The sequence below is a fragment of the Cheilinus undulatus genome, linkage group 7 (assembly GCF_018320785.1).
Source record: "Cheilinus undulatus linkage group 7, ASM1832078v1, whole genome shotgun sequence".
Classification (NCBI taxonomy): domain Eukaryota; kingdom Metazoa; phylum Chordata; class Actinopteri; order Labriformes; family Labridae; genus Cheilinus; species Cheilinus undulatus.
Window position 1 is genome coordinate 50,835,706 of NC_054871.1, and position 24,123 is coordinate 50,859,828.

The following is a 24,123-nucleotide window of genomic DNA, read 5'->3' on the forward strand; positions in this document are numbered from 1 at the left end:
ACACACACACATCTCTGGATCAGCTGACTGTAACACAAACACTGCAGACTGACTGCTGCCATCGTGACATCCTGGTTGAACACAAGGATTTTATATCTGCACTCTGAAACACTTAGGTTGTACTGGGTAACTTAGGTTTTCAATGCTTTTCAATTACAGCTGTCAAGAGATTACATTTGTTAATCTTGATTAATCTCAAACTTTCATAGTTAACTCCCAAGATTTAAATACCCTCATCAAAACGAGTGGACAAAAATTACATCTAAAATTATTATCCATAAACCAAAATCAACACTTTCAGCCTAGACAGGTAAAGAGTTTAGCGATACAGTTTGACATGGTGCCGTCGTCAACGACCACGATAAATCATGTAGTCTGAGATTGCCTGAGGGGTACCTATGTGACCCTTTAGCAGGGGTGTCAAACTCAATCACAGCAGGGGCCGGATCCTGAACCTGGGTCTAACCTGAGGGTCTAACAGGGTCGATGTTCAACCATAAGATGTCAACCTTATTTTCACCAGAAATGAATTATGGGGGTAAAAAACTTGGCACAGATGATGAATGATTTTGCAATTAAAAGGTGAACATGATAAGTAAAAAACTTAAAATCTGAGATAAAAAGTCAAACTTAAAAGTTTAAAAGGTAAAAACATGACATTTAAAGTCAAAATAATGTTTTTAAAAGGCAAAATATGAGATAGAGTACTGAAAGCATAATTTTAAAAGTCAAAAACTGAGTTTAAATTCAAAATCATAATTTTTAACAGTCAAAATATGAGGTAAACATCAAAATCATGAGTTTCAAGTGTCAAATATGAAATAAAATTACAAATTGTGAGTTTTTAAGGTAAAAAAAATGAGATAAAAGTTAAAGTTAGGAGTTTAAACAGGTCAAAATGTGAGATAAAGGTCAAAATCATGACTTTAAAAGGTCAAAAATAGGATTTAAGATGAAAAATTATTAATCTAAAAGGTTAAAATGTGAGATTAAAAAGTCAAAGTTATGAGATGTAAATGTTAAAATATTAAATAAAAAGTCAAAATTGTAACTTTTAGTCATAACTGTCAGATGAAAAACTGAAAATATAGAAAAAACACTCATTTCTTCCCAATGTTTCTGAAATTTTATTAAATTATTTTTACTGTTTACTTTTTAAAATTCTTATGACTCAACAAGGATGTTATAAATCATCAGGGTTAAGTTTACATTTTTATACTGGTGGAAATCTGCAGACCTCATACTGGTGGGCCAGTAATAATAACAATATCATATGATCCGGTGGGCCGGGTATAACTGCATCATGGGCCGGATTTGGCCCCCGGGCCTTGAGTTTGACCCCTGTGCCCTACAGGGTGGAGCTAGACTCAATGAAGTCTGCTGCTTAATCAAATAAATCTCACTTTCTGTGGGATAATGGGCAAAAACAAAACATGTCAGGTTTTGTCCTGAACATCTGTTCCTCCTCATGTTGTCAGAAAGATGCTCTCAAATGATATAATCTTCAGATTGTTTCACAGTAGTTCAACACTTAACTTCAACATTAACACATCCACAGCTCCAAACAAAGGAGTAGTATGCAGCAGGAGTCACTCCTGATCCTTGACTGCTGTCTCTACTCTCCATCAGCTCTTACACGGCAACTACAACTAACAAATTGGCAAATGACCTCTTCAGTCCGTTAAGTGTCTGTATGTGCACAGATTCAGTTTAACTCTGTTTCAGATGAAGAGCAAAGAAGGGACAGCCATGTCACCTGGTCCCTTTTGTTTTTTATCAGTCCGACTTGTACGACTGAAACTACACGGTGCAATGACCTACACCCATAAAAGTCTGAGTCTGATGGTAGATCAGATCTCAGTGACTGGGTTTGACTGAGCAGCTCTGAGATAACAGCTCAACATAAACACACCACTGCACGCATGACTTCATTTACCACGGCCAGGCCCGGCCCCTGGGGGCCCATAGAACATCTGAATAACACACTGCTCTCTACACAAAGACAGGAGTGGTGCCGGGGAGGGTGTGTACAACAAGAATCTGAAGGCAAATTCACGGTGCTGTCTCAAGGCGTGATATCTGCAACCCTGTGACAAATCACAACCTCCCCCCATGCTTTAAGAAAAAGTCACAAGTGATGTACAGAATAGATGCATTAGTTTAACTCCAGGGTCAGCTGATATTGGCTCTACTGACAGACACTGGCAGCCAGCATTGACCCTGACTTTTAAAATCAGTGGATCTCTTGTAGAATCAGGAGTGTGATGGGATGGAGATGGAATCCCGCTTCTGTAAGGACCTGGTTGTGCATTTTTCAAAATCAAAAAAATCAGTAACATTTTAGCGTAAAGATACTGCTAACAAGTCTTGTGGGTTTTGTCAAAATAAACATTTCATGCTTCCACCATTGAAAATATGCATCAGCTCTTACAAAGGAAAACAAAAGCTCAAAGCATACGTGCATTGTGCATCAGGTTAGACCAAAATGTTGTGAAAAATGTTCCCTAGCAAGTAGGGCTGAATGATTTTGGAAAATAACCTAATTGCGTTTTTTTTCCCCAATATTGCAACTGCGATTTGATATACGATTATTCCTTAACTTTCTTTTGTTCCTAAACAAGGGTTGAGCAATTCTTTAAAAGTGTCTTATTCTGATGATTTTGACTCGTATTGCAAATTGGATATGAATTATTGCAATGAAGTGTTTTTATCATTTTTATATTTAATAAGAAAAAATATAAAAATGAAAAAGGCAGGACTTTTTGTAGACTATTCTAAAAAAAAATGCCACCTGAATGGTTGCATGATATGTCGTGCATAACATCTCTGCTGCAAAAAGGTGTAAAACAGGTATTTTGACACAAATTTCAGGTCAAAGAAATAATGCACCTTTTGCGATTTGAATATTGCACCAGGCCATATTGCGATTTAATCTAATTTTTGATGAATTGCCCAGCCCTACTAGCAAGTCCCATGGTTACAATTAACTACCAGTATGTGCAGAAATCAACATAACAAAAGGTAATTTGCTTAGCGACAAGCTGACAGACAGCTATGTTATGATGTGTTCAGGGTTAGGCCAGTTGGAGTATCTGGTGGCATATATAGAGCTGGCTGTTACTTTCTAATACCTTTCTTTCTTCATAAATATTATCCTCACTACCACAAGCAGCACATGCTGAGCTTCAACATGCAAACACAAAGGCCTATTATGGGATGAACTAAACGTGCAACAGTAGGCCAATAAAGGACATTTACCCCATTAACAGAGGGGTCGCTAAAAATGTTGTGCGTTTCTTAATTCGGACTCAGTCTGTATCAGTGATACTCAACCCGTGGCTCTTAAGACACATGTGGCTCTTTTGTGATGATTTGAGGCTCGTTCTTGTCTTCATTTGAAACATTTTTCCCCTAGAAAACCTTAAAAAAGGGAAACTTGACCTCAGAAATTATCCATTGCAAGTCACATCAGTCAGTTTGTTTTCCACACTTGAAGAGTTTGCTTAATTTGTCAATCCTAATGTTTTGTCACTTTTAATCAACTTTACTGCTTCAAGCCCACTTTAGCCATTTAATGACACCTTTTTTCCCATTTCTGACTTTTTTTGTTGCTTTTCACCCATTTGATTCATTTTGCACTCATTTGTGCCATGCCTGTGCCGTTATTCTGACCATTTTTACCACCTGTAACTCATTTTTGTCACCTCTCACCCACTTTTTTGTCATTCTTTGCAGTTTTTGTCCACTTTTCCCACTTTTTGCTGCTTTTAGCTCATTTCAGTCACTTTCCACTCATTTTCCTGCCATGTTTAGGCTGCGTTTTGACTGTTTTTGCCACCTGTAACTTATTATTTTGTCAATTCTCACTCACTTTTGCCACTTTCATTCCCTATTTTTGTCACTTTTCAAACACTTTTTGTCAGGTTTTTTTCACCATTTTTACCACCTTTAACTTATTTTTATTGCCATTTTAACCAATTCTTGCCACTTTCCCCACTTAGATGGTGGCTCTTGCAAAGGTATTTTTAAACAACTTGGCTCTTTGGTTGAGCAGGGTTGAGTAACACTGATCTATATTTTCATGCTGTCTGCTAGTTCATAACTGCAATGGCAGACACGGATAACAAATGAAGGTTTACAAAAGGGGGGGGGGGGGGTCAAAATGAATCATGGGAAATGTTGGAGGACATTGGAGGAGTCCCCTGATGGATCCTATGTTGAATGAGGTAAGAAGGCCCTCAGAATAGGTTAGCCTTTGGCGCTCCACTGTGACGAAATCAGCCTTCAATTTCAAAACTTTAACTCTGTCAGCTGCAGCCTCTTAAAATGGGACATACCATGAGCTGTGTAAAATCATGTCAGAGAACATGTTAAACATGATGTAAACAGCTGTGAAACACGTAACATACACACACCATATACACACTGTGTGTGAGTGTGAAGGGGAGGTACAGAGAACAACAGCTGAGAAACAGCTGTATCTCCTCACACCCCCCACACTGCCTCCTCCTCTGCCTCCCCCTGACAGAGCCCCTCACACCCTCTGACCCCCCCTAAACGGAGCAGCATGTCCTGAGGCTACACACTCACACTGTGTGAGAATACAAGCCCAGACAGGATGAACATTCACGTATTGACTATAAATAGGAAACTCACTCCCTCCGCTCTCTTTCAGATTCTTCCAAGAACCCCTGCTACCCCCCCGTGTGAGACAACAGGAAGTGAATAAAAACTCTCAGAGACCGTGCCAAGTTCATAGTCACACATCTCTCTTAACCATCACACTCTGCACACTGCTAAACACAGCATCTCTTAACCATCACACTCTGCACACTGCTAAACACAGCATCTCTTAACCATCACACTCTGCACACTGCTAAACACAGCATCTCTTAACCATCACACTCTGCACACTGCTATAACACAGCATCTCTTAACCATCACACTCTGCTATAACACAGCATCTCTTAACCATCACACTCTGCTATAACACAGCATCTCTTAACCATCACACTCTGCTATAACACAGCATCTCTAAACCATCACACTCTGCTATAACACAGCATCTCTAAACCATCACACTCTGCTATAACACAGCATCTCTTAACCATCACACTCTGCACTCTGCTATAACACAGCATCTCTTAACCATCACACTCTGCTATAACACAGCATCTCTTAACCATCACACTCTGCTATAACACAGCATCTCTTAACCATCACACTCTGCTATAACACAGCATCTCTTAACCATCACACTCTGCTATAACACAGCATCTCTAAACCATCACACTCTGCACACTGCTATAACACAGCATCTCTAAACCATCACACTCTGCTATAACACAGCATCTCTAAACCATCACACTCTGCTTTAACACAGCATCTCTAAACCATGACACTCTGCACACATAAACACACAAATTTTCCTTTGGCAGTACAAGCATTGGTGGGAGTTTCATTATATATATCTACATTTACTTTATTTATTTATCCTTTTGGTATCGATCACTAACAAAATGTCGATACCAAACGAGTATTTTTGGCCCCAGGTGTTTCCCAGTCTCTCTCTCCTCCAGACTGTGTTGCCTTCACTGCTTGCCACATGACTTTGGAGACCAATTGGATATCTTTATCCTTGCCTCACCATATGACTTTGGAGTCCAATCATAGAAGAGTAACAGATCTTAACAGCTCCACTCCCATGCATGTGAACCCGGCCATCCTTCTCACTTAATGTGGCATCCAAGTCAATTTTTAAAAAAGTAAGAAAATAACAAGATCAATATTTCTATAAAAATCTTTGATGACTTGAATTTCTTATATTCTTGCTTAAAAGTAGTGGCTATAGTTGGCTAATCCTTCTCTCCTCTCTGAATTTACCAAAAAAAAAAGAGGGCATTTGTCATGTTGTAGATATATTAATTATTAGTTAAAATAATTCTTTTTTTCCAACTCTTTTTATTAGATTTTGAACATTGTAACAGACATCATCCAGTAGCGTGTAATTATAAGGCACAGGTTATAATAATTCATTTTTTATGTTATTTTATCTTTTTCCCTGCTTGCACAACCATTTTCTAAATACATTTCTGAATGACATTGATACATCTTTTTATTTGCCTGAAATGTGCGCCTTTTAAAAATGTGACACTCATATATTTTATTCTTTCTTTAAAAGTATCAGTAAATTACATCCAAATATTATCTATGGACATTTAAAGGGTACCTTGTTGTTTTCTAACCGAGTGAAGACACACAGTAGTGACAGTTGGAGATGTAAAGTGTGTAAATGCAGGCATGTGAGTGCGTGTCTGTGTCTGCATGTCTGGACCCGACGGGTGAACACCTGAGCACAGGTGACAGGAAACAGGAGGTGAGTCACCAGTTCGTTCATCAAGGGGAGTTGTGTGGTTCTGAGTTGAAAGCATCCATAGTGCTGTAACACCATGTACAAAACATGCAGTGGGACGCCACTATAACAGTGTTTTTGGGGTGAGTTTAGAAATGAGGTGAGGAGGGAAAAACTCACTGATTTACATAAGAGCATTTTCACATTAGGCATGATTATTTCAGATGCGATCGCTCCCTCCTCCCCTTTACCTCACTGGCCTGTTGTCACAGTAAAATATTGTTTAGCATTCCAGCACACTTGTGTATGTAGAGTAGGTGGCATCTGAGTCGGTTCTTGTCATCCAGATCCAGACTTAACCAAGTCTTGGTCCAAAGGAGGCAGTTAGACTTGATGAAGGTTTCTGAAGATGTTTCGGCTCTCCAGAGGGCTTCTTTAGTTTTGTCAGAACTACACAGCTCCACTCAGACCATCAGTGTATGCTAAAACAGAGGTTTGATACAGAAGTGTAAATCAGGCTGATAACAAAGCCGCCACCCCCCTCTTTGACTCATCTGTTACTACCTCTGATAGAGGAAGGACCACCGCCATTCAGCCGTTCATGAGTTAGAAACAGGCTGCAACAGGCGTGTCAACTGGAGACAACAGAAACTCTCAAACTCCTGTTTATTCAGGGACTCAGAGCTTCAGGCCTGCTTAGAAAGTCAGCCCTCAGTCACGAGTGTGTGTGTGTGTGTGTGTGTGTGTGTGTCCACTTCTGCTAAAGCAGAGCTGAGATTACAACACAGCAGGAAGCACACGATCAATAACAGTAGAAGTCTGGGCGGCACACACACTTCCTCTAAAAATGAAGTAGAATGTGTTACACAAACTGCACATTATTAAAACACACAAAAACACCCACACCCACATATTCAGTGTGTCAGCTGATCAGCAGCATGTCAGGATCACATCTACAACACTCACTTCAGCCAGCTGCCTGCAGCAGTGTTACACTCACCGACTCTCTAATAATATCTCTATCCAACAGCGAAACACTCCTGAGGAGCCCATCACACACACCACTTCATTACTAAAGATAAATGAATGATCATCAGATCGATGGATGATAAAGTAGCTCTTATCTGGGAGTCTGTGAGTATTTACAAACAGGGATGCATATTACAGGATTCTGATAGATACCTGATATGCCAGGATTTCCAAACTCATTTTAGCTAATAGAATGTTTGCAGTGAGTCACATGATCTGATGACATGTCAATATCAGATACGGGGCAGGAAGTGAAGAACAGCAAGTAAGACTGGCATCCTCAAGGTTTGAATCCAACCTGTGGCTCCTTCCCCAAACATCATTCCTCGCTAATAAAGGCATAAAAAGTCCAAAAATAAATCTTAAAAAAAAATCTCCCACACTCTCACTGATCACATCTTAACAGCGTAATCCGAACAAAGATTATGATTCTATAATCTCAATCTGTGAAAAGAGATTATAACAACAACAACACCATCTGTGTGAGAGAGCCTACAGCAGAGTCACACTCATTAACTCTGTGTGTTAGACTGGAGCATCCACACACACTCTGTGACAACATGTGACTCTGCAGATCCATCTGCCTGAATGAACACAGTAGACGCTCACGCCACGGTTACCACGGCAACGAGCAGCATCTGAGCTGAGGTCACACAGCAAAAAAAAAGAAAAAAAAAAGAAAAGGCTGTGTTTTATCATGTTTTTGTGAGTGTGATTCATCCTCTCCAGTACAAAACACGGCGAGTATATAATCACATTAGAGCGGGAACGCTCTGGGAGCAGATGGAGCAGGTACAGCAGTGTGTAATGGATCAGCTGGGAGCAGGTGGAGGTGGGAGGAGTCACAGACGGGGGCTACCTGCTGACCGAACACAAGTAAGCAGAGATATGGCCTGATAAAAGCAGCATTAACTCTGATTTCACCTCTCTGTTTTTTATGGATTAGTCATTGCTTTCTTATCGGTTAAAGGTGCAATACGCTGAATTTACCCACTGAAAAGTCACATCATCTCTGTCACAGCAGCTGCCAGGACGGACACAATTTGCTGTGAATTCATTTTTTTGTCGAGTTTGCTTGTCTCCTCCGTCATAAAGTTCAGGGACTTTCTAATTTTCTCTTTCATTGTGATATTGCCTGGTTTCGTTTTGATGGCATTTTTTCCTTGTGTCAGCATTAAATATCGTACAAAAGGGAAGAAAAATCATAAGGCGAAAAAAGGTTGGTAAAAATGGCCAAGATCCAGGCATTCAATATGCTTTGAAAAATGTAAAACACAATGGGGAGGGTGCAAGCTGATTTGTATTGGTTTATATTCAATGTTTCCAGCCCTGTGTATTAAAGGCCTTTTGCATTTTTTAAACTATCTGGAGTGCCTGGACCTGGATAACATATTTAAATGCATATGCAGGCGTTACAACCTCCTTCTTCCGATATCACAAACCTGATGGCATTCTGAATTTATGTCTGATTATAAGATCACAGAAAAACGATTTTACTAGATCTCTCAAGCTGGTAGTAACAACACCACATTTCCTGAAAAGGTTCTCAGTGAAAGTGCTAAAACAAATTAACAGCAATGGAATTTTACCATGAAGAACCTGACTGAAATATTTCATAACTGTTTTTTACTTTAGCAGAAGTACCAGCTTTGGGAGCTTATAGCTGCTTCTCTGATCCCGTTTAATGCCACAGCCCACTTCCTTGAATCACCGTGACCTTAAAACAAGTGAGTAATCTGTTAAAACACACCTTTAAGTAGTTGTTTGAGCCATTATCACACCAAGTACTGCAGCGCTAGGCTACAGTCAAACCAAGTTGCTCCACTACAGCTCCCCTCTTGTGCTAAAGTCTCAGACAGGCTGACAAAGACGCTGTGCAAAGCGAGCACACTCACTGCATGTTGCTGTTGTTACATCAGACTTGGCGGGAAAGATGGCACTTTTTAACTCTTTTGGTTTGTTATCTAGCTTCTCTTTAGTGTCAGAGTGAAACATGCTGATGATGAGGCTTTGACTGAGCTGTTGTCAGTCACATATCACTCTGCTACGCTAACAGTGGCCGTGGTCATTCTTCCTGTGTTCACCAAGCATCTACTAAACCGTTCACGATGGTGTTGGAAAAATCCATTCAGTGGCAGGAATTTTACTGCCCACCACTATCTTCTCTTTTCATTATTTTCTTGGTTTTCACTGGAACTGTTCAGCCTGCAGCACACCGACACAGATGCATGAGCATGTTATTTCAAAGACTGCTACATAAAGAAGAATGAACTGCTACAGGAAGCTGCCACTCTGTTGCTGTATGTCATCCATGTTTTGTGCTGCTTCTTTGTGATGGATCACAATTATTCTGACATCGGCTGCATGTCCAAGCTCCCCAAATAATACAGGACTCCATCCCCCCATCCTCTATTACCCCAACTGGTGTTATGAGAGTGGAGACCAGGTGTACTACTCAGCTCCTCTTCTTGATTTTAACTGAGAAAATATCCATGATGAAACTGATAAATATACTTTATTAAATACACTTTATGAAAAAGTGAAAACGGTGGATTGCTCCCTCCAGGTGAGGAGGTTTTCTTTGCCCCAAGTGAAGGAGTTCACGTAGATTGGTGCAGCATCTGCAGTACTGCAGACGTTGTACCACTCCATCACAGTGAAGAGGGAGCTGAGCCGGCAAAACTCTCAATTTACCAGTCAATCTCGGTCCCAACCCTCACCTATGGTCTTGAACTCTGGGTAATGGAAAAAGAAAAAGATTGCAGGTTCAAGCTATTGAAATGAGATTCCTCAGGAGGATGTCTGCGCTCAGCCTTAGAGATAGGGTGAGGAGTTCAGACACCTGAGTAGAGTCGCTGCTCTTTCACATCGAAAGGAGCAAGCTGAGGGGTTTCGGGCAACTGATCAGGATGCCTCCTGGTCGCCTCCCTGTGGAGGGCTTCCGGGCACATCCAACTTGAGACCCCGGGGTAGACCCAGAACTCGCTGGAGGGATTATATATCTCATCTGGCCTGGGAGCGCCTTGGAATCCCCCAGGAGGAGTTGGAAAATTGCTGGGGAGAGAGATGTCTCGGTTGACTTGCTTAGCCTAGTGCCACCATGACCCGACCCCAGATAAGCGGAAGAAAATGGATGGATTTACTGAACACTGAATTACCGTTTTTGTTTCATTGATGAGTTTCACATAATTATGGAGAAAAGCTTTTAAAGGTGACCTTTCTGTCTATTGTTGCAAGCTACTTGCAAAGTATTCTGGGATTGTTTGAAACAGGAAGCCCAGATACAGGGTATGGAAGTAGTGTAATAAATCGAGCGTGCTGATCGATCAGAGCAGAGAGAAAACAGATGTACAGATGGGCTCTGTTAATCTGAGGCTCAACACAATACTGAATCAACCAGTTTCTATTGGATTAAACCTTAATCCATGCAGCTCAGATTACCAGGTAAACATGTACAGACACGCGCCGATCACAGGAGGAGACACTCTCACTGATATGAACCATCACTCTGTGCATTACATGAACAGGAAAGCTTAACAATGGTTAGAGATCTTTTAGGATACTTCAAGGACTTCTGTCCTTGTCCCAGTATACATGCAGGGCAGCTGAACTGGTTTACTGGCAGGAGGATGTCAACCTCCACTACGGAGGTAATGCCATGTCTCCATAAAGTTGGTCAGGAAGAGAGCAAAACCATCTTTTCCAATAAGAAAACTTACAGTGAGGTATTTTACTCTTCCGTGACTAAAGAAATGTCCAGAGTTAGACAACAATCAAACTCCAGCATATGGAGCATTCACAGAGGATCCACTCAATCCCCAGTCACCAACCACGTGATCTGGGTGTGTTTGTCAAACTTTGAGAAATTTCATTTAGTAAGATTCCAGTCATATAAACATGTTTACAAGCATTTTAGAAATTGAGTTTTAGCTACACTGACACAGTTGTTCTACCTTTCTAACTGCATGTAAACGTACCGAGGGACAATCATGAGGCGTCATCTAAACTTGATCTGAAAACAATCACACACTGAGCCGCTCTTATCAGCCCTATCTCAACTACAGTCTGATCCTGATAATTACATCAACACACAGCTGCAGACACAAGCACAGAGGCAGGAGTCTGAGCTCACAGCAGGGTCAGCGTGAAGTGTTACATAGAAACAACACGGCATGGAGATATGGAGCATTCCTCACAGGACAGGACATCACACTCACAGAGTGTGAGGGCAGCAACACAATCAGTGATTCTCAGTCTGAACCTGCACCAATTACTACAGACATAATGGTGGTTTAAACAGATTTTTAACATTATAATCCTCAAACACACACACACCGAGATTCAGTCGGAGCATGAGACCACCTGCCTGCTGTTTGTCTGCCACTACTTGTGGTGTTTGGCTTAAAATCAGGCCTAAAGTCATCTAGTGCCATGGTTCTTAAGAGGTGGGTCAGGTCCCAAAAGTGGGTCATGATAGTAGCTGGGGCATGACTGTTTGGTACAGTTGCTCTTCCCTTCCCACTCCCTGCTGGTCTGCTGTCACATCAGTAAAACCAATCTGTGCTGTTGCATATGTACACGGTCCAATACAGAGGGTGGTGGGATGCACATAGTTGGTTTGTAAATCCAACAAGAAAGAGAGACAACCAAGGCAGTCCTTCAGGCTGACATCTGTGACAATGAAGCCAATCCTGCAACTATGGATGCTATTATTATTTCTGAGATGCCAACAACGACCCTCTCAAAATTCTACATTTACCATGCAGCTCTAAAGCCGGTTACACACCGCCGCGCAGTAACTACCCTGAAAACAGCCTCCCTGCCAAAGAAGTCCCCCGAAATGCCGAGCGTTTTTTAAAGTGGCTGCTGCCGCCGTGGTACAAGGCTGCAATGACATAGAGGCGCTTCGGTGAACATCACAGCAGAGCCCGCCCACTAGTCCATCACAACCCCCCCCTCCCCAAAAACACGTAGAGTACCTCACAATCTCTGTATATTTACATGTATAACGTACCGTAAAACAGAGGGAAAAATATGGTTCCATCATCAAAATAATTCCCCCTAGAAAATACGTTCAATGATTAGTTCCATAATTTTTCTTCTGGTTACTTGTAGGACGGTAGAGCCGTGTTGTAGAGATCAGGATATTCCGAAACCAACATTATGTGCTCCTCCACTGTTGACCCGCGAGGCCTGCTATTCCCGGGTTCCCTCCCTCCTTCGATGTGATTGGCTGCTGCAAGGCAGCTGCCGCCAGAAAGTTCAACATGCTGAACTCCGAGCGGCAGGGCAAAATCTGTGCACGTTCACATGGTCGGCAACCGCTTCTGGGTCCTACCGCCGCGGTTAAAACTGCTTCCCATCTGCCGCCCGTCCCTCATTAATATGACTGGAGGCGGGGAGTTGCCACACGGCGGTGTGAAAAAGACTTATTGATGAAATGAACCTGTGCTGCACTAGGGGTGGCAATCACAGGGTACCTCACAATCCGATACGATAAGCGATACATGGTCCACGATACTGACATTATCAGGATACTACGATACTGCGATAATCGATATATTGCAAAAAAAATGTATAACGATACATCACAAAATCTGCCTAACTAGAGAACAGAAAATAGTTCCAATTTCACAGAATCTGACACAGACTGAGCTGAAGACTGAACATGAAGTGCATAAAGTCTATACAGAGTATATAAATATATATAATTTTGTTTGTATATTAGGGGTGGGAGAAAAAATTGATACAGCATAGTATCGCGATATTTTGGCTGGTGATATATCGTATCATCACGTCCACCAAGTATCGATTTTTTTCTAATTAATTGCTAATATGAACTAAAGTATATGGTAATGGAAAACGTGATCTCGCTGTCTAAAGAGAGAAGAAGAGGAAAGAGTCAAAGAGTCAGGAAATATCGCGATATTTCAGTGTGTCGGTGTCCCACCCCTGTCCCACAGATACGAAGGTTTTTAAAGTTAGAAGAGATGTTTAGAACTGACTTTACAGCTCTACTTTAACCAAGTACCCAACACTAGGGCTAACCACATGGAACTGGACTCTTGGATCTAATGCACAAACTCTAATCTGGGCCTGGATCCTTTATGAGTAATAATGTTTACCTTTAAAGACAAAAGAAGTAGAAGAGTAAAGTTTGATTTTATGTAACAGAAGCATGATATAAATATGACATAAAACCCATCAGATATGGAGTCTCTTTTACAGTGAGTTGTGAAGCCAGCAAGTAGACATATTGTTGTGCACTATCTCATGTCCAAACTGCATTTCCTTCATCATATAAGTCTGAGTGCTTTAAGAAATTCTGGTACTGATTTGTCATCATAAAGGTAGGGGTGGATCTTGAGGCTTCACTGATCATGTGCGTAGCCAGCTTTACATAAACGCCCCCACGGCATGGAGAAATGGAGCATTACTCACAGGACAGAACATCACATAGACACAATGTAGAAGAGAAAGCAGGTCTGATAGAGACTTCAACTTGGAGCTCACACTGGCTGACAGCTCACAGAGCCAAACACAGCACACACACACACACACACACACACACACACACAGAGCGATAAGATAGCTGGAGGTTTAAACTCTGCAGGCAGTGATGGAGACGTCATGTATACACACTCATCAAGGTCAACACAACTCACACACACCCGCTCAGTGAGGGTGTCACAATTCTGGATACTTCCATAACGTGCTCTAAACTAACAGTTCTCAACCACTATCGTCTCATTAGAACTGCAATCCAAAGTTATTGAACATTTCCCAACCTCAGAAATTTACTGTAGGCTCAGATTTGCATTAGAAAGACCATCGTTGCCGAAGCACTTGGAGGAAGTTTGCATACATTTGTTTTAGTCCATTTCCTGTGAAAGTGGGAAATCTGGGGTATGACTCAAGGAACTGCCTCTTTATCTTGGAAAATCAGCTTTGCCATCCAAGAAAATCAGATAAATAGGTTTAAATCTTGGTAAAAAATGTAATTTTCTTATCATGCAATAATGAAATTAAATAAAATGTGTAGATGATATAAGCTCACTTCTTCTGCATATCATAATCATTTTTATTTTCCATGTTTTACTTTTTTAGGCACACATCCCTGACACAAAGAAAACATCTTTGCGACCCACTTTTGGGTGCTGAACCACCATTTGGGAACCACTGCTCTAAACAAGTGGTTGCCAAATGGTGCACTAAGGCACAATGGTGTGCTCTGAGGCAAGTCTGGGATTGCCCTGGGACTTTGTACAGCCATATGTTATTACTACATCTGTACATCAACAGAAGACACTGTGACATGTGTTTAGGCCTACTTTTCATGGATATGGATATGGTTTTCCCTGAGACTTTGGCTTGATCTTGGGTGTGTCTTGGACAAAAAGAGAGAATGAAGCTGCAGCTGCTGTTAATAATCAATCACCCATTCAAATGACTTTGATGGATGTAAAAAAAATATATATATGTATATATATTTAACCCTTTCCAAGAGAAATAATGATGGAAGAAAGTCCGGGCATTCGTGTGCAAATATGATTAGCACAAAACAAAAGCATATTGCTCTCAACAATACAAAATGCATTATTTTTGGATGTTATATTATTAACAGTGCCCCAGTTTAAACACCATAAATACACCATGTTATCTGGTAAAAGTGGTTGGTTGTAGTATGCAGGTGTACACAGTAACAAAGGTACCACCACCAGCTCATTCTCAGCCAGGAAAAAGCCTGGCCATGAAAGATGTAAAACAGCTTTGTAGCAGTGTTAATTTTGTCAACTAAAACTATGACTAACAATGATTGTCGTCAGTCTTTATTTCCATGACAAAACCTAGACTAAAGGCCAGCTCAGACAGATTTAAGCCTGACTGCAATGTCGCAGCTCATCGTCAAAACTCGGTCCAGATTTAGAGAGTCGGGAACGACCAACGGTCTTGTAGTGTGACATAATTAGCGACCACGATTCTACAAGATAGCATGTCAGAATTTTTCTCACGTCGTCGTCTAGTTTGACACCCTGACCCAACGTCAGCGACATGAATCCTGACGTCTACCAACAGGAGCGTATTTGCTCCTTATCTTTGTAAAATTTGTGTTCATTTACATTTAAGATTTACCACTTTTGATCCCCTTTTATTCCCTAAAAACTTATGTGTACATTTGATTTGATTTTATTTAGGCTATTACACACCTAAAGTTCTATCTGAAGGAGAGTAAACCTATATTGTTCTCCTCTTGACACATCCACAACTGTTATCCATAATCCAATCCAAAAATGTGTCCTATTTTCCTTTTTTACGAGCACTTCTGCTGTAGAGTGAAAGACACTCTTTGCCCCCCACCCCCTTTTGAACCTTGACTTTTTTTTAATGTCTACACTAGGGCTGGGTATTGTTAAGAACCTCATGATTCGATTTGATTTCAGTACTTCAGGTTGCAATTCGATTTGATTCGATATCGATTCAATATTGGTTTTAATGCTTTGATTTTGATTCAGTAAGAAGAAGAAATACACAAATAACCTGTTGACAATTTTTTAATGTTAATTTTCATGTCCATGTGAACATATGTGGTAAGTCACCTCACATTTTCGAGCAATAAAACATCAAAATAAAAATTTGCACAATAATTATTTGTGCATATGCAGTACAAAAGTAAAAAACATGACATTTCTGTATAAACAATGAAAAAGTAAAGTGCATGTAAACTAAAATAGTGTTTCTTTCCTCTTGGAAATTGTGATAAACCTCACATAACATGGTTATGGTTGGTTGTTGTTTGGTCGAGTGCGGCCTCCGTCCATACAACGCGAATCACACGCACAGCGACCCCCACTGGCCAGGAGGTGAATCAATTCAGAGGATTTGCTGAATTGATATTGAATTGGGGGGGGTACTGCAATGCATCAGTTCATCGATATTTTTACCCACCCCTAATCTACACTAGTAGTTGTATTTATTAGGGCTGGGCAATTAATAGAAAATTAGATTACATCGCAATATGGCCTGCTGCAATTTTCAAATCGCAAAAGGTACAATATTTCTCTCTCTGAGATTTGTGTCAAAATATCAGTTTTAAACTTTTTTGCTGCAGAGATGTAATGCATGACATATCCTGCAATCATTTAGGTGACACTTTTTACAATAGTCAACAAAAAAATCCTACCTTATTCGTTTTTGTACTTTTTTCTTATTAAATATAAGAATGACAAAAAACCCTCATTGCAATAATTATATCCAATTTGCAATACGAGTTAAAATCATCAGAGTTAGACACTTCAAAAGAATTGTTCAGCTCTTGTTTAGGAATAAAAGAAAGTTAAGGAATAATCACATATTAAATCGCAATTGCAATATTGGGGAAAAACATTCCAATTAGATGACTTTCCAAAACATTCAGCTCTAGTATTCATCCTGAACTTTCAGTTTGGTCCACATAATCACAGGACAAATACATGCAAACCATTTTTTTTAAAAGCAAGTAAATGTGACATGTCTTCACGCGCCAATCTCAGTGACAGTAATGTTCTTAAATATTTGCTAACCACTATTAAACAACCAACAAAGAAGAGGAAGAAGCCAGCAAAACAATAACAGTTAAAGAAGAAAGGTTAGCTCCTGCTGTAAGAACGGCAGAGAAGCGAGACCTGCTGGGCCGGCTCCTTCTCCCTCTCCTCAACTCTGCGCTGTTTCTAAAACGCCTCTGGGTGCAAACGCAGAGAAGGTTGAATGTATGCCCGATGCTAGTACATTTCAAAGGCTATGTGCGGACCTGTAGAAGTAGAGAACGGCAGCTTAAACGTGTAGTTAGGTGCTCTGCTCAGACTTCATTGCAACACCCAGTCCCATGTTTACATGAGCCAGTCTGGGGACCTTCACTGATCAACACAAGACAGGGTTATGCACTGGTTTTTAACCTACATCACTGCCAAAGCACACTTCATAAATCTTGATAAATTGCTCTCAAATGCACATTTTAAATTCTGTTCTGTTCATTTCAATTCCTTCAAATCAGGAGTTATTAGGCTGTTAAAGTCCATATTGGTTTTCATTTGGCATATTTTTGTTTTCCTCTTTTTTAATTTCATTACAGACGGTACCAGCTATCACTGATATTTGTAAACACTAGATGGAACAAAGCATACGCTGCACAGTTATACTAACAATAATATGTGAGGGAAATCTAGATTTATAAATCTGGGACTTTATGTTCCCTTTTTACTCGATGACCTGAACCCGTACCCAACTATGACCCCAATACTGAACCTTGTCCTCTGTGAACTATCACACCCATATTTTGCTCTTCAAATTGAGACTGCAATGCCTTGACTCTTTCTGGACCCACTAACTAAAAAAAGATAAAGATTTATTTTTTATGATCAACATTGAAAATGAAAAAAAAAAACTGTGTGCAGGAGAAGAGAGACCATCAAAAGTTGCAGGCAAACTTCTTCAGACTAAACTGCACAAACGTACAAAGCCTTTTGTACATTTAAGACAGTGTTCAGGAGTTTTTGCCCTCATAGGAGATTAATAACAATACACTTCCTACTATGGGAGATCTGTGATTTCTATTTAAGTTGCAGTGGCATCGGAACAAGTGCGGATATCGGATTTATTTAGTATCATATCGCAGTTTAATAATCTGGTATTCTGATAACACCAGTCCTGGCTCCAGCTGCTTGTATTCGGTGTTGTTGGTGTTAGAACCCCGCCACACCCTGCGCTCTCCCCGCGGGGCTCTGCGGGGGTTCACCGTGAGAAGAGCGTCCCCGGATCAAAGCCTCTGCAGGCGCCTGTGACAGAACCAGCAGGGTCCTGGCCCACGGAGAGTCCACGGTGTCAGACCCAGAAGCACGTCGTGTATCAGTACAGCCCACGGAGAGAAACCCACACACCGATAACTGACTCAGTTAGCGTGTTGATCTTCGTTAGCTGCGTTAGCTCTGCGAGGAAGCGCTTGATTTATGGTTATCAGCGCCTGCTGAGCGCTAGGGAATGCGGGGTTAGCTGGCCTCGCGCGGGCGGAAAAGAAACTACCCTAGAACTCAAAGAGTCCCCACCGTCATCGAGCAAGTCTGATTTAAACCAAGATGTGAACCTCATCAAACCCCTACAGTCACAGCGCGCAACAGCTGAGCCTCTTACAGGAACACCCTGATATCCAAACCAAGCGTACCCCAGCTTAACTCCTGTTAGCTTGCTAGCAGTTAGCTGTGTTTAAAGTTTGTGTCATGTTAGAGTTAAACTCACCTCGGAGCTTCTTTTTTTTCCCTCTGGTGGTGTGTGAGCGGGGTCATTAGAAGCCAAAACTCACACTGTAATACACAGACAACAGTCCACAGGCTAACTGTGTTAGGCTAACAGTTTGATGCTAGCAGACAGGCGGTGCTGCTCACAGCTGTGTTGTGTTTTGAATGAGGACCGACGGCTAACGGGCGGAGCTTCAACCCTCAGCCTCCTCCTCCTCTCACCGTAACGGTACCGTAACTTCTGCAGGCCCTCGGAGACGTTTACACAGAATTACACAGTTTACATTTGCAGACTTTTCAGACCGTGCAGGGTTAATATTCCGCATCAGGAGACAGTCTGTGCAGAATAAAGCCGCTACTGTGAGGACGCAAAAAGGCGCAAAGTCTTTGTATCATCACCTCGCGCCATCTAGCGGTCAAACCGAGCATCACAAGCATGAACTGATCCCGTGCTCATGTTAGTGAAGGATGGATGTCAGTCATCCAGAGGTCCCAGGCAGAGACCCACAGAAGGCCCTTCTCCTGATGATCAAGATTTCTGGAGCTTTTCTGGCTAAAAACAACAAAGCTATAAGGTACAACTATCTGACTTTCTAAAATGCAGGCATTATTTTTTTTTGGTCATCACCTTTAGCTTGTTGATGAATAATAGAACTCCAAATCTCATCACACCAGCTGTTTAACTCAGGGTTTTCTAAACCCGTCATATGGCAGTTTCCTCTAGCTCAGGGCTCATCAAGTACATCTGCACAAGGGCCAGATTTAGTCTCAACAGAAACTTTGGGGGCTGGATTTTCAAATACACAAAAATTCAATGAACATTTTGGTCTTATTGATATATTATTGCAGAAGTTTTTGTATTTCCCTTGAAACTACAGGACAATTGGAGTCATTACCAGTGAGATCTATCCCTATTATCTAGAATGCAGCAGGCCACAAGGAGACAGACCTGACAACAGGATTGGCTGGACCCCTGAAAATCCAAGAGAATGGGCCCTCCATAATTGTCTTTTAGCACCAATATTAACCCATTTTGACACTTTTAATGCCATTTTGATACTTTTTGCCTCTTTAACCCAATTTTTGCATAATTTTAACCCATTTTAAACCACTTTTCCTGCATGTTTTTTCCCCTTAGTGCCACTTTTCTTTTATTTTTGCCACTTTTTAACCCTTTTTATTACATTTCTTTCAACAATTTTTGCATCTTTAAAAGCATTTTTCCCACTTAACTCATTGTTGATACTTTTGCCCCTTTTTGTCTCATTAACCCAATTTTTGAAAGATTTTAACCCCCTTTAAACCACTTTTTCTGCATGTTTTATCCCCTTTGTGCCACTGTATTATAAATTCTTGCCACTTCTATTTTTTCCACTTTTTAACCCCTTTTCTTCACTTTCTTGCACTATTTTTTGTCATTTGTAACCAATTTTTGATCTTTTTTGCCCCTTTTTCCTCCTTTACCATTCTTGACACATTTTAACCTCTTTTCACAACTTTTTCTGCCAATTTTTGCGACACTTCTGCCAACCTTCACCATTTTTTAAATCTTGACTAATTTTGACAGTAAATTTCTGTAAAAATAGATCAAATGTTCAGTCGTTCTAAAACTATTTCAATGTGAATTGTTTGTGGGATGGATTTAACAGCTGCAGATATTTAAAGCCAAAGGATACTCTTAAAATCTTCTTTTCCTCCTTTTCTGAATTTTCTTTTGGGCTCCGGACAGGAAGCTTTGGGGGGCCTGATGTGGCCCCCGGACCGCTAGTTGATGATCAGTGCTCTAGCTGGAACCACACTTTTGCAAAATGACTTATTGCAAATAACAGTAGAACTATAAAGACACTAAACCTACATGATCTTATTTTATCTTTGTATATCATTACCAGTTAGTAACCTTATCATTCAGTGGCTGCTTTACTATGGTACAACTTTCTGATACATCAGTGTCTCATCCACTGGTGGACTCACAGGTAGGCCACAGGTGTGTTTAAAGAAAATACAGTGATATTTCCCTTTATAGTGTGCTCCAAGTATAACAAAGTTGGTTGGTCTTCAGACACAGAGATGTGAAAAATACTTATATATATCTTTAAAACCCTGATTTTAAGTACACCTTCTTACATAACATCTATGCTGAACTGGACCAATGGGCATTACCAATCTTGCTCTACCGACTGTCTAAGTCCCAAGGGTTTACTCTGATTTGGGAAAATCAGCTTTTAGCTTTTATGCTCTTAAAATATGGATCAAATTATAACAAAGTTTCTCTAGTTCCTCCTGGACAAGTTAAGATGATGCTTTTAAGTCATCTCTTCACAATGTGTAATTGCTTTTACTGATTAGTCTTTGGATGCTTTTGGTTTGGTTTTTATTGTGTGTTTGGTTATTTACATCGTTGTAAATGAGTGAAACTTCAGTGATTTTTGAGACTTAAATAAAGGTGAAATAAATAAAAAAGTTGACCAAATTAGACAAAGTGCCCTCTAATAGCCTGATAAAGTTCCCTCTATGGCAGGGCTCATCAAGTACATCTGCACATGGGCCGGATTCAGTCTCGACAGAAACTCTGGGGGCCAGACTTTCAAATAAACAAAATCTAAATGAATATTTTGTTCTGATTGACTGACTGTTTTAATAGTATTTGTATTTTATTTCAAACTACAGGACATTTTTAGTCATTATCAGTGAGATCGATCCCTGTTATCTATCATGTAGCAGGACACAAGGACACAGGCCTGGGCCCCTGAAAATCCAAGAGAATGGGACCTCCACAATTCTGATTTGGCACCAATATTAACCATTTTTGGACATTTGTAATCCTTTTTGACTCGTAAACCATTTTTTGACATTCTTTAACCCCTTTTGACTCACTTTTCCTGCGTGTTTTATCCCCTCTGTGCCACTCTTTTGTCCATTTTTGCCACTTTCTAACCCCTTGTCATCACTTTTTTTGCACTTTTTTGACGTTTGTAACCAATTGTTGATACTTTTTCCTCTTTAAACACAATTGTTGCCATTCTTAACCCATTTAAACCATTTTTTCTGCATATTTTGTCCCCTGTGCCTCTCTTTTATCTATTTTTGCCACTTTCTAACCCCTTTTCATACATTTTTTTGCACTTTTTTGATGTTTGTAACCAATTTTTGATTCTTTTTGTCCCCCTTTTCCTCTTTAAACATTTTTTGCAAGATTTTAACCCCTTTTGACCCACTTTTCCTGCATGTATTATCCCCTTTGTGCCACTCTTTTATCCATTTTTGCCACGTTCTAACCCCTTTTCATTACTTTTTTTGCACTTTTTGACATTTGTAACCAATTGTTGATACTTTTTGCCCCTTTTTTTTCTCTTTTACTAATTTTAGTCACAATTTAACCTCCTTTCACCACTTTTTCTGCCAATTTTTGTGGCTTTGTGCCACTTTCTAACCCATTTTTGCTACTCTTTAACCCCTTTTCACCGCTTTATCTGATCATTTTTGCAACATTGCTGCCAACCTTAACCCTTCTTTAAATATCTAATAATCATGACAATAAATTCCTGTAAAAACAGATCAAATGTTCAGTCATTCTAAAACTATTTTAATGTTGTTTGTGGGATGGATGTAACAGCTGCAGATATTTAAAGCCAAAGGATACTCTTAAAACCACAACATCTTCTTTTCCTCCTTTTCTGAATTTAATGATCTTTCGGGGGTCGGACAGGAAGCTTTGGGGGGCCTGATGTGGCCCTCAGGCCGCCAGTTGATGATCAGTGCTCTATGGCTAATGTCCAGTAGTGGAGAAAATGCATTCAAGTGCTATAAGCTCCTCAGTATAAAGTTTATTTTCACTGACATCCTCCCTGGAGTATCTTTGAGTGGTGAATGGATAAATAGTTGATAACTGTCTGTTTCAGAGGTTTAGTGGGTACAATCATAATTTTATATCTTCACCAGGGTTTCAAACCATTTCTTACAACTTTTTGTGTGCTATTCCTCCACTTCATACAACAGGATGCCTTAAATCATTTTCGCCCCTGCTCCTCACACATCCTGGATCCACCACTGGCCATATTAGTGATTCTGATCTGATCATGTGTTGACTAGTTTTCACCCTCATCTCTCATGGCTTCTGTGGCCCATCTTGTAACAGTACCCCCATTTCAGGAAAAAAAGAAAAAAAGAAAAAGAAATGAATGACAACATGAGGGAAAAGAAGCACCGCTAGCCTCTTAGCTCATGATTAATTGGGTCCCATCCATTCTTATCAGCAGCAGCTTCACTGCACATGGCATTAATGGATACCAAACCAGAGCCACAGAAATGATGTACAGGCTGCTGTTGGTATAAGAGGAGGGGCAGAGAGTTCTGGTATTAGATGGATTGTAAATGCTTATTTGCATGGACGAAAGAGAAGAGAATGTAAGTCACAAAAATTGCATTAACCCAGGGGTGTCCTTGGGGGCCAAATCCAGCCGGTGGTACAGCTGTATCCGGCCTGCAAGATCATACGATCTTTCCATTATAACTGGCCCCTCCAGTATAAAAATGTAACCTTAAGGATTTAAAATACCCTTGTTTGATTATAAAAATCTGAAAAAGAGTAAAAATAATTAGATAAAATGTCAGGAAGGTGGAAAAATGATTAAGTGTTAAATTTTGAATCAAACAATTCTGACAAACTTATGATTTTTACTTTTGTGATGTTTTGACCTTCAAGATTCACATTTAAAATTCTAAGTCACATACTGACCTTTTAAACTTGTGATTTTGACTTTCTATCTCATATATTTGCCTTTTAAAAACATTTTTTTGCCTTTAAATTTTGTTTTTTAACCTTTTGAACTAATAAGCTTGTTTTTTTAAATCTCAGACTTTGAGCCTTTAACCCTTTACCTACTGACCCGGCGCCAGCGCTGATTTTATACGTCCAGAGTATTATAACCATAACTCTGTCAAAGTGTGCCCAATCAGAAAAATTCCAACGGTGTTGGAAAGCTGAGAATTGTGGGCACGCGCACATATATGGTTCATTACAGTACTCACAACCATATCATGTGGGCATTCATAGCAAAACACCAGAACTAAGTACCGCAACACAGATTCTCAACACTGTAACTCCTTGAAGGTTTGCTCAATCTAAAAAATTCCAAGGCTGACAGAGAGCTGAGAATCTGTGCTTTCCAGCAATATATGATGTGTGGTATATATATTATGGTAATGTCGAACAGCACCATGAAAACGGCAGCTTTGGCAGAAGACGAGTGAGAAAGGAGAGTGAAGGAAGAGAGTAAAAGGAGAGCGAGTGAGAGTGGAGTTTCTTTTCTAAAAATAGCGTTAGATAGTGGCATTTATGCGTGTCTGTCATGTGCAATAACAATATGTTACTGGAGAATGTTGAGAATGCATGTTTCCACCTTTATTTGCACTAATTGTTGCCTATGTATATAGTTATCTTTTGCACTGTGTTTTGCACACCCAGAGTCCTAGACT

The 24,123-nt window shown here is 40.3% G+C and overlaps 1 protein-coding gene across 2 annotated transcripts in view; it reads right to left on the reverse strand.

The window, feature by feature from the left end:
- The window catches only part of ralgps2 (Ral GEF with PH domain and SH3 binding motif 2), a 140,273-nt gene extending 121,458 nt beyond the window's left edge, over window positions 1–18,815 (reverse strand). For both annotated transcript variants that reach the window (XM_041791516.1, XM_041791515.1), the window contains exon 1: window positions 18,650–18,815. The gene's annotated coding sequence lies outside the window, so the exon portion shown is untranslated. The remainder of the gene's footprint in view (window positions 1–18,649) is intronic.
- Between the last annotated feature and the right edge of the window lie 5,308 nt (window positions 18,816–24,123).